The 14598-nt window shown below is 40.2% G+C and overlaps 1 protein-coding gene across 1 annotated transcript in view; it reads left to right on the forward strand.

Annotated features, from left to right (window-relative positions):
• Positions 1 to 10160: 10160 nt before the first annotated feature.
• LOC120985568 (TRPM8 channel-associated factor homolog) overlaps positions 10161 to 14598 on the forward strand; it is a 44673-nt gene continuing 40235 nt past the window's right edge. The window contains exon 1 of the mRNA XM_040413586.1: positions 10161 to 10321. The gene's annotated coding sequence lies outside the window, so the exon portion shown is untranslated. The remainder of the gene's footprint in view (positions 10322 to 14598) is intronic.

The raw sequence follows: 14598 nt of genomic DNA on the forward strand, positions 1-14598 counted from the left end.
GAGCAGGTGTAATTACACCCAAGCCGTCCCATTCTTTTTAATGGTTCGGATCGCTTCTATACACCTGCTCACCGCTGCAGATGCAACGGCGAGAAGGTAAACAGTGAAGAGGAGGTAGTGCTGGCACGGCGCGCGCCATCTCTTCAAACAGCTGATCGGCGGGGGTGCAGAGTGTCAGACCCCCGCCTATCTGATATTGATAACCTAGCCTGAGGATAGGTCATCAATAAATATAACTCGGACAACCCCTTTAATGAGTAGCATTCACTATCTAGTGTAAATGTATGATATGGATAAACTGTTGGTACATTACCTTTAAAGTAGCACTCCAGGAAAAACTGTTATGCCTAGGGCCAGGTCTGAGGGTACAGCGCATGATACAAGCAGCATTGGTATCAAGGGGTGGACCACCCCATCAGACCCTTTACTAAGCATAACACAGTGGGGGAGATATATCAACGTCACTGCGCCTAGAAAAAGTCTTCATTTGCACCAGAATTTGTGGCACATGCTTGCTGTATCGGATATATGAAGTGTTTGCACCACAAATTTGTTTAATTTATGAAGTTTTAAAAAAAAAAATGTAGGCAAAATTTTTGTTTAGAACCTTGTTTTGGGGAATGCAAGTAGTTACTAAAACTGACATGTCAGGACAGATGACAGGTCCTCTTTAGTATATCTGCCCCAACATATCAGTTTTGCCAGAAGTCTTCCTTAAAAAAGAGAATTTATTTGTCAAATTCCTCTAAAGATATTTTTGATGTTGTAGTTTCACAACAGCTGGAGTGCCGAAGGTTGCTGATTCCTGTATTAGAGTATGATACTTTGCAGTCTTTGTGACAACTTGTAAATAATGATTTAGTTTGTAGGTGAATTTGAAATAGTAACAGGTATGAGATGAAGTATTTAAAAGTAACTAAACTTTTTTTTAATCATAATTCAGTAGTATAGGTGATGATAGTGAACTTTATAATATATTTTTTTATTAAAGAGAACCTGTCACCATGAACATACAATGTAATCTGCAGACAGCAGGTTATAGAGCAAGAGGAGCTGAGCAGATTGATATATAGTTTTCTGTATAAAACGGTTGCAGACCTATCCATTTCAATGGGGCTGCAAAAGTTGCGGACAGCGCACTGTGTGCTGTCTGCATCCGTAGTTCCGATCCGCCTCCCCGCAAAAAAGAGCATGTCCTATTCTTGTCTGCAATTGAGGACAAGAATAGGCATTTCTGTCATAGGGCCGGCTACATTCACACGGCCGGTATCCGTGTTTTGCGGATCAGCAATTTGCGGACCGCAAAACATATACAGTCGTATAAATGTAGCCTAACTTGTATTTCATTCATGTATATTCCTGCTCATTCTGGCTATTGAAGCCAAGGAAGTGGTTGATTGACAACTAGTGATTGACAGCTATTTCTATATGAACGGTTATAGAGAGAATGCTGTCAATCACTGATAGTTGACTTCAAAGCACAGAATGAGCAGGAATCTGAATGAATTAAATAAAAGTAATAAAAAAATATTTTCCCACAAAACTATATATCAATTTGCTCAACATCTCTTGCTCTGAAACATGCTGCCTGCAGAGCAGACAGCATGTTCAATGTGACAGGTTCCCTTTAAAGGGAACCTGTCATCAACTTTATGCTGACCTCACTGAGGGCAGCATAAAATAGTGACAGAAATGCTGATGTCAGCGGTGTGTCACTCATGAGATAATAGTAAGTGGTTGCCGAGAACCAGCATCATAATCATTGCAGCTCAGGCCTTGAGAAGAGTCCAATCTACCTGGGAAGAGTCCTTGTTATTCCTAATCTCCTGCTCTCCCCGACCATCTGCTGATGATTGGCAGTTCTCTCCTAGAGAGAAAACTAGGTAGAAGCCTGTCAGTCATCAGCAGGTGGGCAGGAGAGCAGCAATTCATGGATAACCAGGACTCTTCTCAGGTGGCCGGGACTCTTTTCCAGGCCCAGTCTGCAATAATTGTGATGTTGGTTCTCGGCAACCACTTACTTTTAACTTATAAATGACCGCTGAAATCAACTCACCTGTCTGTACTTTATGATGCCGTTAGTATGGGCAGCTTAAAGTTCATGACAGGTTCCCTTTAAAGGTGCCTGTTTTATACACTTATTTCCCTCCCCCTGCCCTGATCACTGGATCTATCGATACACAGCCCATTGCAGTCTATGGAAGAGTAGTAGGACAAGCTGCAGATGCAGAGCGACCAAACAAGGCTGCAGCTACTACTGTGTGATGTATTTTTCCTCAGGGCTGGATTTTCCAGGTGAAAAATGATCCAGCTCTGGGGTGAGATAAATCACTCATTTGATGCTGCAGCCGTGTCTGGTCTCTCTCTGTCCTCTATCTGCTGTAAGCTAATCTCTCCTGTGTACGGACTTTTATGGACAGATAGAGACCGTGTGTGGAGGGGGGATATTTGTAGAAAATGTATAAACAGGCACTTTAATATATTACAGAGTTCCTTAATATCACACACTATTAAATTATGAAAAACAGAAGTTTATGATTGTGTACCATCTGTATTACTATCTTTGTATAATGTAAATTTCAATGATATCAGTGCTACCTATTCTAATAAGAGATATGGAGGAGTACAGTATGTGATGGATATGACCATATAGCTCTCTACATACAGCATTCTGTATTTCTGTTATTTGTATGTTTGTGCCTTTATAAGCTGTAAATAAAATGCTGCTTTCTATAAACTGTACATATCATATAAAGACTGCATGTTACATGTTTTATTATTATTTTATGTGGAAGGCGCTGATGACTCCAGCCTGAATGGTTTCTGTCATAGCAGTGTATATACAGTGACATGATTATTCTGCAGCACTGTACATAACATGCTGTATATGCATGTAGTGTGTGTACTTGAATGTACTCAATCCTACATGGGCTTCCATTCCTCTGGGGTGCTCAGCTGCATCTTTGCACTATCTTGGTCCTGAGGTTTTTACCTTCCTAGCTAATGGCGCTTACCTTCATTCTAGCTAGCTACAAATGGGAATCTGCAGCATCTCTCAGCTCCCACTAGTGCTGTGTCCCTCACTCTCCGGTGTTTCACCATATCTGCCTGCACTTTGGGGAATATGCTAACTTGCATGGCAGCATAACACCCAAGCTGACTTCTGACTCGGCCTTTAAGGCATTACCACTTGCCCTTAACCCTTGACTGACACTAATGGTTCACATTGTACAGTGCAGTAAACAACATATACTGTGTGTTTATTACTGTAACCTATGCAATTCATCAGTAATTAGTGCTGACCATCTGTAATGCCACTTGACCAACAAGTATACAACTCCTCTGAGGTGTTGAAACGCTGCCACAGACTGCTTGTGATGTCACTAATATTCATTCCTGCAGTGGTCACAATACACAAAGGATGTTTCACCCACGATTACCTTGGGTAACAGTGGGTGTCATACATGGGTGCATTGCACACTTATGTGTGGGGAGATATAATAGCATGCATAAACATACTATAAATGTAATACTGGTGTGTTCTCAGTAACATTCACATAACAGTTCAACTGAGGCTACTTTCACAGTTACAGTAGTCTTTTCCGGCAGGCTGTTCCGGCGGGGGAACAGCCTGCCGTATCCGTGCTACCACAAGTCCACGGTGCTGGCGGAAGTCCGCTCCGGCCCCATTAACTATAATGGGGGCGGGCCGGAGGTCCGGCCACAGCATGGCAAACATGCCGAGCGGTGGCAGAACAAAAACCGCAGCATGTTGTAGTTTTATTCCGGCTGCCTCTCGGCATGTTTGCTGTGCTGCATCTCCGGCCCGCCCCCTGCCGGAACAGCCTGCCGGAAAAGGTTACCGCTAGTCTGAAAGTAGCCTTAGGTGGAACTGCTATTACAACATGGTAAACGGCAAACCATAGCAACAAAACACTGAAAAGATGGGCCAGGCACGCTGCTATGATGCACCAGAGGATTAGAGTGAAAGATGATAAATGTGGCAGGGCCACTGGTCCTGCTTGTCAGACCTCCTTTTTGGGGAAAATGGTGAGGCCGGAGAAGAAATGTCACTTGCGCAAAAAGTTTTGTGCAAGTGCCATATAAAAAGTCGCAAATGTGTGAAAAGTGGCATATTTAAATGATAACTCAGCCTTGATAAGTTTTCTTTGTAGGAGGGAGGGTCAAGGCTGTTTTCAACCCTCTTACATAGATGTCATAGAGAAGGTCCTCATTTTAGGTAATAGTACAGCACACCTGAAAAGTATCCGGCTAATTATCAAACACAGCCTTGGCCAGTTTAGTCGCTGAATTTTAAGTGATAGATCCACTATGAGATCTAGCATAACCAGAATACATTATTGAAGGGAGGGCAAACAAAAACATTATGAACATAAAAGCTAATGTAGTATTTGAAAAATCCAGACTTTTTAAAGAACTTACTATGCTTTAGAGATTTACTTTCATCATTTCCAAGACCTGTTTTTAAATGTTTCTCTTCTAGTGTATTGTACTAATTGACCTTTTGTGCCTGTCCTAGTTTTGGACATGTATGTATTCATTCCCTACTTTCTATGCCCCCTATCATCAGTGGCCACTAGACAATGTGTCCCGTTATGTCAGTGAGCTAATAAGCCATGTTTCTCTTCTAAAGGCTCAATCTAAACTTTCATTAGCAAGCTAAGATTTTAGCTGTAGAACATTTGAGCTGCTGGAGCCCCTTCTATGACCTATTCTGCATTGCCACTGCCCAAGAGATCTTGCTGTGGTAGACATGATGACCCATCCATTCATGGTTGACTCACAGTATATCTGTGGCAGTGCTTCATCTTGAAGTTACCAATAGGTCACTAGAGATTACCACTAACTATATTGATAGAACACTGAATCTGCATAGTAAAAGTTTCTAGGATTTCGAAATAGGTTTAGCCTGTTAGCACTGACCTACGACCACATGGTCATAAAGTTAACTTTCATATACTGTAGTACAGTATGTTGGTGAACAAAACGGTAACATATTTACTTTTTTTTAATCTCTTGGGCACGAAACTGCTTAAAGGGGTTATCCGATATCTAAAAGTCCTGTGCCCCTTGTATGGATTATACTTACCTGTTCTTTGGCACCGGCGTCGGTCCAGATCCCTGCATGGCCGCCGCTGTGTCTCCCCGTGTAACGTGAAAAAATGTGGAAAGTTCAAGGGGTATGAATACTTTTTCAAGGTACTATAAACACTTATTAAACCTCAATTCTTATCTTACTGATAAGAATGTGGCTTAAAGCCCTATTACACCTTACCTTACAGATTAAGCCGTCGATTGTCGGGAAGAGTTCCTTCCCGGCAATCACCTGCTTGCTAGCGAAGGAGAGCTCTGCTATTACATGCAGCAATCTCCTTCTCAGTATGGGGACAAGCGATTGCTAATGCCATCATTCATCCCCATACACAATCATTGTTTGCTGGCAGCAGATCGTGATTAGACAGATCGTGATTAGACAGCTGCCGGCAAACGATTATTTTTCATGTTGAAAGACTTTGATTATGAGTTTGCTCATTCATTGGGTAATTGGTGGCAGAATCACACTGCCAGATCATCGCTAATGAGTGTTCATACAACGATGATCTTAGCAACTATCTGCCAATGTAATATGGCTTTTAACTAAGTGTTTTTTGACCTTTTAGTATTTTAGGGATAAGGGTTATTAGATGACAGCACAAAGTAAAAGTAGGATTCACACAGCTATAAAAACAGTTAACGTTTTGTGACAGAATGGGTCAATAATTGTAAAGGCATTCTGTCAGCTAGTTTGAGCCTATATAGCTGAGGACATGTGCTGCTAGATGGCCACTAGCACGTCCACAATATACATTTCGCATAGCTCTGAGTGCTTTTATTCAGTAAAAAATTATCTTTTTATATCTATGCAAATGAGGCTAGTAAGGAGCCCAAGGAGCTGTTACCAACCTTTCAGGAGCCCAGCCGCGCCCACTGTGAAGGAGCCCAGCACCATCCGCATCCTCCAAATCCCCTCCTTGCTCCCCCGACGTCACAGAGTTAAAGTGCTGTAATCTCACGCATGCGCGAATATGCCGCATATCAGTGCCGACATGGTGTTCTGTCCCTGTGCTGGCATCAGCCTCAGGGAACGAACTGCACATGCGCTATCTGGCATGCATGAGATTACGGCTCTTCAACTATGTGACATCAGGGGAGGAAGGAGGAGATTCAGAGGATGCAGAGTGGAGCTGGGCTCCTTCACAGTGGGCGTGGCTGAGCTCCTGAAACGTTGGTACTAACTAGCCTCATTTGCATATATATGAAATAGTTTTTTTGACTGAATAAAAGAACTCATACCTATGGAAAATGTATATTGTGAACATGCTAGTGGCGATCTAGCAGCACATGTTCTCAGCTCAAACTAGCTGACAGATTCTCTTGAATGAAGACCAATTGAAGAAATAATTTTTATCCCCAAATGAGTAAAATGCAATCTTAAAAAAAAGAATTGCCTCTGAAGGTGTACATAGCCATTCACATACCAAATTTGATTTAAACAGTAGATCCGTTTCTAATGACACACTCCTTTTAACCTCTTAGGGACATAGGGCTTACAGGTACACCCTGATGTCCCGATACTTAAGGACACGTACGCGCGGTGGGCGGTGATCGGAACAGAGTGCCTGCTGAAATCATTCAGCAGGCACTCTGTCACAATGCCGAGGGAGGTCCTGTGACCTCGACTTTGGAGACACTAAAACAAAAAATGTTGTTTTTTTTTTAAATGATATTATTTTGTAAAACTAAAATAAATAAAAAAAGTAGACATATTTGGTATCACTGCAGCCGTAAAAACCTATAAAAATACCCCATGACCTAACCCCTCAGATGAACACAGTCAAAGAAATAAAATAAAAACGGTGTCAAAAAAGCCATTTTTGTCACCTTACATCACAAAAAGTGTAAAAGCAAGTGATCAAAAAGTCATATGCACCCCAATAGTGGCAATAAAACCGTCCTCTCATCCCGCAAAAAATTAGCCCCTACCTAAGACAATCGGCCAAAAAAATTTAAAAAACTGACTCTCAGACTATTGAGATACTAAAATGTTTTTTTTTTGTTTAAAAAAGGATATTATAGTGTAAAACCTAAATAAATTTAAAAAAGTAGACATGATAGGTATTGCCGCGTCCATAAGAATCTGCTCTATAAAAATACCCCATGACCTAACCCCTCAGATGAACACAGTCAAAAAAATAAAATAAAAACAGTGTCAAAAAAGCAATTTTTTTGTCACCTTACATCACAAAAAGTGTAATAGCAAGCGATCAAAAAGTCATATGCACCCCAAAATAGTGCCAATAAAACCATCCTCTCATCCCGCAAAAAATGAGCCCCAACCTAAGACAATCGGCCAAAAAATAAAATAAAACTGACTCTCAGACTATGGAGATTCTAAAATGTTTTTTTTTGTTTAAAAAAGGATATTATAGTGTAAAACCTAAATAAATTTAAAAAAGTAGACATATTAGGTATTGCCGCATCCATAAGAATCTGCTCTATAAAAACACCCCATGACCTAACCCCTCAAATGAACACAGTCAAAAAAATAAAATAAAGACGTGCCAAAACAGCTATTTTTTGGGAAATTTTCCATTTTAATCTATTTTTTCCAATAACAAAGCGAGGGTTAACAGCCAAACAAAACTTAATATTTATTGCCCTGATTCTGCAGTTTACAGAAACACCCCATATGTGGTCATAAACTGCTGTATGACCAAACGGCAGGGCGCAGAAGGAAAGGAACGCCATATGGTTTTTGGAAGGTAGATTTTGCTGGACTGGTTTATTTACACCATGTCTCATTTGAAGCCCCCCTGATGCACCCCTAGAGTAGAAACTCTATAAAAGTGACCCCATCTAAGAAACTACACCCCTCAAGGTATTCAAAACAGATTTTACAAACTTTGTTAACTCTTTAGGTGTTCCACAAGAGTTATTGGCAAATGGAGATGAAATTTCAGAATTTCAATTTTTTGTAACCTTGCCTTACAAAATGTAATATAGAGCAACCAAAAATCATATGTACCCTAAAAATAGTCCCAACAAAACTGCCACCTTATCCCGTAGTTTCCAAAATGGGGTCACTTTTATGGATTTTCTACTCTAGGGGTGCATCAGGGGGCTTTCAAATGAGACATGGTGTAAATAAACCAGTCCAGCAAAATCTGCCTTCCAAAAGCCACAATGGCGCTCCTTTCCTTCTACGCCCTGCCGTGTGCCTGTACAGTAGTTTACGACCACATATGGGGTGTTTCTATAAACTACAGAATCAGGGCAATAAATATTGAGTTTTGTTTGGTTGTTAACCCTTGATTTGTTACTTGAAAAAATGAATTAAAATGGAAAATTTGCCAAAAAATCGAAATTCGGAAACTTAATCTTCATTTGCCAATAACTCTTGTGGAACACCTAAAGGGTTAACAAAGTTTGTATAATCAGTTTTGAATACCTTGAGGGGTGTAGTTTCTTAGATGGGGTCACTTTTATGGAGTTTCTACTCTAGGGGTGCATCAGGGGGGCTTCAAATGGGACATGGTGTAAATAAACCAGTCCAGCAAAATCTGCCTTCCAAAAACCATATGGCGTTCCTTTCCTTCTGCGCCCTGCCGTTTGGTCGTACAGAAGTTTGCGACTACATATGGGGTGTTTCTATAAACTGCAGAATCAGGACAATAAATATAGAGGTTTTTTTTGGCTGTTAACCCTTGCTTTGTTACTTGAAAAAATGGATTAAAATGGAAAATTTGCCAAAAAAAAATCGAAATTCTGAAATTTCATCTTCATTTGCCGATAACTCTTGTGGAACACCTAAAGGGTAAATAAAGTTTGTAAAATCAGTTTTTAATACCTTGAGGGGTGTAGTTTCTTAGATGGGGTCCCTTTTATGGAGTTTCTACTCTAGGGGTGCATCAGGGGGTCTTCAAATGGGACATGGTGTAAATAAACCAGTCCAGCAAAATCTGCCTTCCAAAAACCACATGGCGCCCCTTTCCTTCTACGCCCTGCCGTGTGCCAGTACAGCAGTTTACAACCACATATAGGGTGTTCCTATAAACTACAGAATCAGGGTAATAAATATTCAGTTTGTTTGGCTGTTAACCCTTGCTTTGTTACTTGAAAAAGTAGATTAAAATAAAAAATGCCAAAAAATCAAAATTCTGAAATTTTATCTCCATTTGCCATTAACTATTGTGGAACACCTAAAGGGTTAACAAAGTTTGTAAAATCAGTTTTGAATACCTTGACGGGTGTAGTTTCTAGAATGGGGTCATTTATGGATGGTTTCTATTATGTAAGCCTCACAAAGTGACTTCAGACCTGAACTGGTCCTTAAAAAGTGGGTTTTGGAAAATTTCTGACAAATTTCAAGATTTGATTCTAAATTTCCCTTGTAAAAAAGCCTTGTAACGTCCCCAAAAAATAAAATGGCATTCCCAAAATGATCCAAACATGAAGTCAACATATGGGTAATGTAAATTAACAACAATTTTTGGAGGTATTACTATGTATTATAGAAGTAGAGAAATTAAAACTTGGAAATTTGCAAATTTTTCTAAATATTTGGTAAATTTGTTATTTTTTTTATAGATAAAAATGAATTTTTTTTACTCCATTTTACCAGTGTCATGAAGTACAATATGTGACGAAAAAACAGAATTGCTTGGATAAGTAAAAGCGTTTTAAAGTTATTCTCACATAAAGTGGCACTGGTCAGATTTGCAAAAATGGCCTGGTCCTTAAGGTGAAAATGAGCCCGGTCCTTAAGGGGTTAAGATATTAGCACTGTAATTCAGTCTCTATTTTCCATGAAACTCATTGTTGTTGTGCTGCTTTGACATTACCTCAAGCAAAGCTTGAACTATTCTTATTTGTTAGAAAATACCATTTCATTCCCACCTATTGTTCTTCATAACAAAAATTTGACAACATTTGAAAACATTCAACCCCATAGCAAAATTTAGAATGGCCTACCCCCAAGGTAATGTTTGTGCACAAATATGTGCAACTGTATCTAGTGGGAAAAAAAGAAAAGTGCAACGGAGGTAAATATGGCATTATAATGCAGATCAGTCATCAGGGGAATGGTGTGATGAAAAAGTCAATATTTAAACCCCTTATAAACAGCATATCGAGTTCACAAATCCAACTTAGCTCCTTTTCTTTGAGGATCCTCTGTCTATCTTCTCTTGTCCTAAGCTGTGGTACATGATCGATAATACAATATTATAATTGGCTCACATTGCTTGAAGTTTTGGGAAAGGTAAGTCGCACGTGCCTTTCTGGATAATGGAATTATGTTTACTAATGCGTTGTTTTTATTCAATGTTGGTCTCTCCGACGTACAGAAGGTCACATGGACATTGCATAGTATATATAACAAACTGATTTGACACGTATAGGATCACTTCAAAGTAGAATTACAGTGGCAGTAGATCAGACATGGGAAGATACTTATCTTGGTTTTAGAGAAAACAGTTTGTACAATCTTGGGACCAAATGCAACATCAGATGTAATTATTTGGTCCCTCAGATGACATGGTCTCCTTTGTGCTATTATAGGAGGTGATTGAAATTCCTTAATGTGTGGCACCCTTCTCCATATGATATCCCAATTCTTTCAGAGTACTCATATATGTCCAACCTTACTACTGATTTTACTATGTGCTGACAAATAGGACTCAAGGAGTGGAGTTTTTAGATCTACACTGAAGAAACAATAACAGGGGTGTGATAGGGATTGTGCCCTTATATGTATCAAGTAAGCGGGAGCCACATCTATGGGATTTCTCACTCATCTTGGTCAGATGATGATCTGTTATGTTATTAATTTGCAATGGAGGAAATTCTCGGGTGTGCGAGTTTTCCTCCATAGGCGTTCAGCACTCCTGGAGCAACGCTGTAGGAAGCGAGTTTGCGGTGTAAGCCAGGGTTGCTTTGGTCTGTGTTTGAAGGTTCTGAGGGTAGGGGGCGCTACTTTGTCCAGGGTGCTTCCTAGGGTGTCATTGTAGTGATTTACAGCCTTATCAGGGCAGGAAAGGGAAGAGATTGGTGACAATGATGCATGTAGAGTGTCTGTAAGTGTATGAGGGTTGATGGCCTGTAGATTTCTGTGCATGTAATAGGTAGGGGAGTTCTGGGATGGGTACAGATTTGTGTGAGTGAAGGAGAGGATATTGTGGTCAGAAAGCGGGAGAGGAGAGTTATTAAAGTTGGAGATTGAGCAGAGCCGGTAGAAAACCAAGTCAAGTGTGTTACCGTCTTTGTGTGTCTGAGAGTTAGAGAGTTGAGAAAGGCCCTTAACCTATGATGCAGACCCAGGGACAAACTCCCTCAAAACCTTGACCATGAAGATGACAATAGTTGACAAAATAAGTCACTACCAGATACTAGTGGTCAATTTGATGGATTATGAAGCCTTTAGGTTTAGTTTTTTAAAGGTATTTACACCTCAAAGTTACTCAATTGGTTCGTAATCTCTTTTCACCTGGTTTCAAAGTTAATGAGCGTTCTGCACCTAAGGATTCAGCTGCAGATACTTTGGCTATAATCTTATTAACCACCTAGCTCAGATTGGGCTGTGGGAAAAGTACTTAACTGGAGGGGGGAAGGGCTTCTTTAGCTGCTAATATTTCCTGAATAGTAGCAGCTAGAAGCACTGTTCTTGTTTAAAAGATGGTATTCTGGACCAAAAGGACAGCATTAGTCCAAGCTAAACAGGGGATATCACTGTTAGAAATTGAGTAGGGAATAATCGTGGGTAAAACCGGCTTTTACTTTCACTTTAAGCTGCATTCATTGCATCCCGATTTCTGACAGTAATATCTTCCCATGTACTGAAGATAATGCTGTCATTCTGGTATTGTCAGAAAGCTTGGAATGCCAGTTTTCAAACAATGCAAATCCCCATATCATACCAAACCAGAGGTATGAGCAGCTAAAGAACGCGCCCCCCCCCCCCCCCTTCAGTCTGGAGGAGCAGGGGGAGCAGTTGCAGAGCTGACAGGCTGCAGAAGGATAGGAAAAGTAGTAAAAATATATAGAAACGTGGCATTATCATTATCATAATTTAATAATAATAATAAGTTATTTAATACAGTGGATATAAAAAGTCTACACACCCCTGTTAAAATGTCAGGGTTCTGTGATGTAAAAAAATGAGACAAAGATAAATCATTTCAGAACTTTTTCCACCTTTAATGTGACCTATAAACTGTACAACTCACTTGAAAAACATACTGAAATCTTTTAGGTAGAGGGAAGAAAAAATATAAAAATAAAATAATATGGTCGCATAAGTGTGCACACCCTTAAACTAATACTTTGTTGAAGCACCTTTTGATTTTATTACAGCACTCAGTCTTTTTGGGTATGAGTCTATCAGCATGACACATTTTGATTTGGCAAGATTTGCCCACTCTTCTTTGCAAAAACACTTCAAATCTGTTAGATTGCGAGGGCATCTCCTGTGCACAGCCCTCTTCAGATCACCTCACAGATTGGCAATCGGATTCAGGTCTGGGCTCTGGCTGGGCCATTCCAAAACATTAATCTTCTTCTGATGAAGCCATTCCTTTGTTGATTTGGATGTATGCTTTGGGTCGTTGTCATGCTTAAAGATGAAGTTCCTCTTCATGTTCAGCTTTCCAGCAGAAGCCTGAAGGTTTTGTGCCAATAGTGACTGGTATTTGGAACTGTTTATAATTACCTCTAGCTTAACTAAGGCCCCAGTTCCAGCTGAAGTAAAACAGCCCCAAAGCATGAGTCTGCCACCACCATGCTTAGATGTTTTTCTTCGTAAGAAAAGGCTTTCGTCTTGCCACTCTACCCCATAGCCCAGACATATGAAGAATACGGGAGATTGTTGTCACATGTACCACACAGCTAGTACTTGCCAGATATTCCTGCAGCTCCTTTAATGTTGCTCTAGGCCTCTTGGTAGCCTCCCAGACCAGTTTTCTTCTCGTCTTTTTATCAATTTTGGAGGGACGTCCAGTTCTTGGTAATGTCACTGTTGTGACATATTTTCTCTACTTGATGATGACTGTCTTCACTGTGTTCCATGGTATATTTAATGCCTTGGAAATTCTTTTGTACCCTTCTCCTGACTGATACCTTTTAACAATGAGATCCCTCTGATGCTTTGGAAGCTGTCTGTGGACCATGGCTTTTGCTGTGGGATGTGACTAAGAAAATTTCAGGAAATACCAACTAGAGCATCTGAACTTTATTTGGGGTTAATCAGAGGCACTTTAAATGATGGCAGGTGTATGCTGACTCCTATTTAACATGATTTTGAATGTGATTACTTAATTTTCTTCCCTCCAACTAAAAGATTTCAGTTTGTTTTTTAAATTGAGTGGTACAGTTTATAGGTCACATTAAAGGTGGATAAAGTTCTGAAATGATTTATCTTTGTCTAATTTTTTTTACAGCACAGAAACCTCACATTTTAACAGGGGTGTGTAGACTATTTATATCCACTGTATATACCCCAAAATGGTTCCTAAAAAAACTACAATTATTCCCGTAGAATAAAAAAAAAAATGAAGAAAAATGATGACTGCTAGAACACAAAGGGGGGAACAATTATTGGTCCTTAAGGCTAAAATTAATTATGTCACTAAGAGGTTAAACATGTAATTGTGTCCCCTGAGTTGTGCGCCAACAAGTTTTACTGCAGACACATATTAAGAATCTACAATCCACACCTGGTCCTGACCTCCTAAAGCCTTGCATTGTGCCGTGTGCTTCAGTATCCGGTGAAGGCGCAGTACAGAAGAGAACTGCCGGCAAGACTCTTTCCTGTATTGCACCCTTGGAAAATTGCTGGTCTGTGTATTTCAAAACAAAAAGCTCCCATACTCATCGTATGGGAGCTTTTTGTTTTTAAATACACAGACCATTGAGCCGTGGATTGAGCCGTGGTGGTACCTGTTGCTCGCCTCATTTGTCCCCTTTGCCACAGTTTGGGGATAAAAATTTCCTGTTGTTGGCATCTGTAAACCTTCCCAGTGCGGCAATCCTCTGAATCCTGGTGCCATTTGTGTCGTTTCTCAGACTCTCATTCTCAGAATATTTGTACATTGTTTAATCAGCACACAAAATAAAGTAGCAGCACACTACTAAATGCACTAAAACTGAGTGAACAGGTGAATGTGGGGACAGGGTCAAATACATGACGCCAATACTTACTAATCAGCAGGGCCGTGATCCGTGTTTCCTGTCCGTCAAAAAAATATGACCTGTCCTATTTTTTTGACGGACAACGGTTCACGGACCCATTCAAGTCAATGGGTCCGTGAAAAAACATGGATGCACACAAGATTGGCATCCGCGTCCGTGATCCGTGGCCGTAGGCTACTTTCACACAGACGGATCGCAGATCCGTCTGCATAAAAGCTTTTTCAGAGCTGAGTTTTCACTTCGTGAAAACTCAGATCTGACAGTATATTCTAACACAGAGGCGTTCCCATAGTGATGGGGACGCTTCAGGTTAGAATATACTAAGAACTGTGTACAGGCGTGTAAGATCTGTAG

The sequence above is a fragment of the Bufo bufo genome, chromosome 1 (assembly GCF_905171765.1).
Source record: "Bufo bufo chromosome 1, aBufBuf1.1, whole genome shotgun sequence".
Taxonomy (NCBI): Eukaryota; Metazoa; Chordata; class Amphibia; order Anura; family Bufonidae; genus Bufo; species Bufo bufo.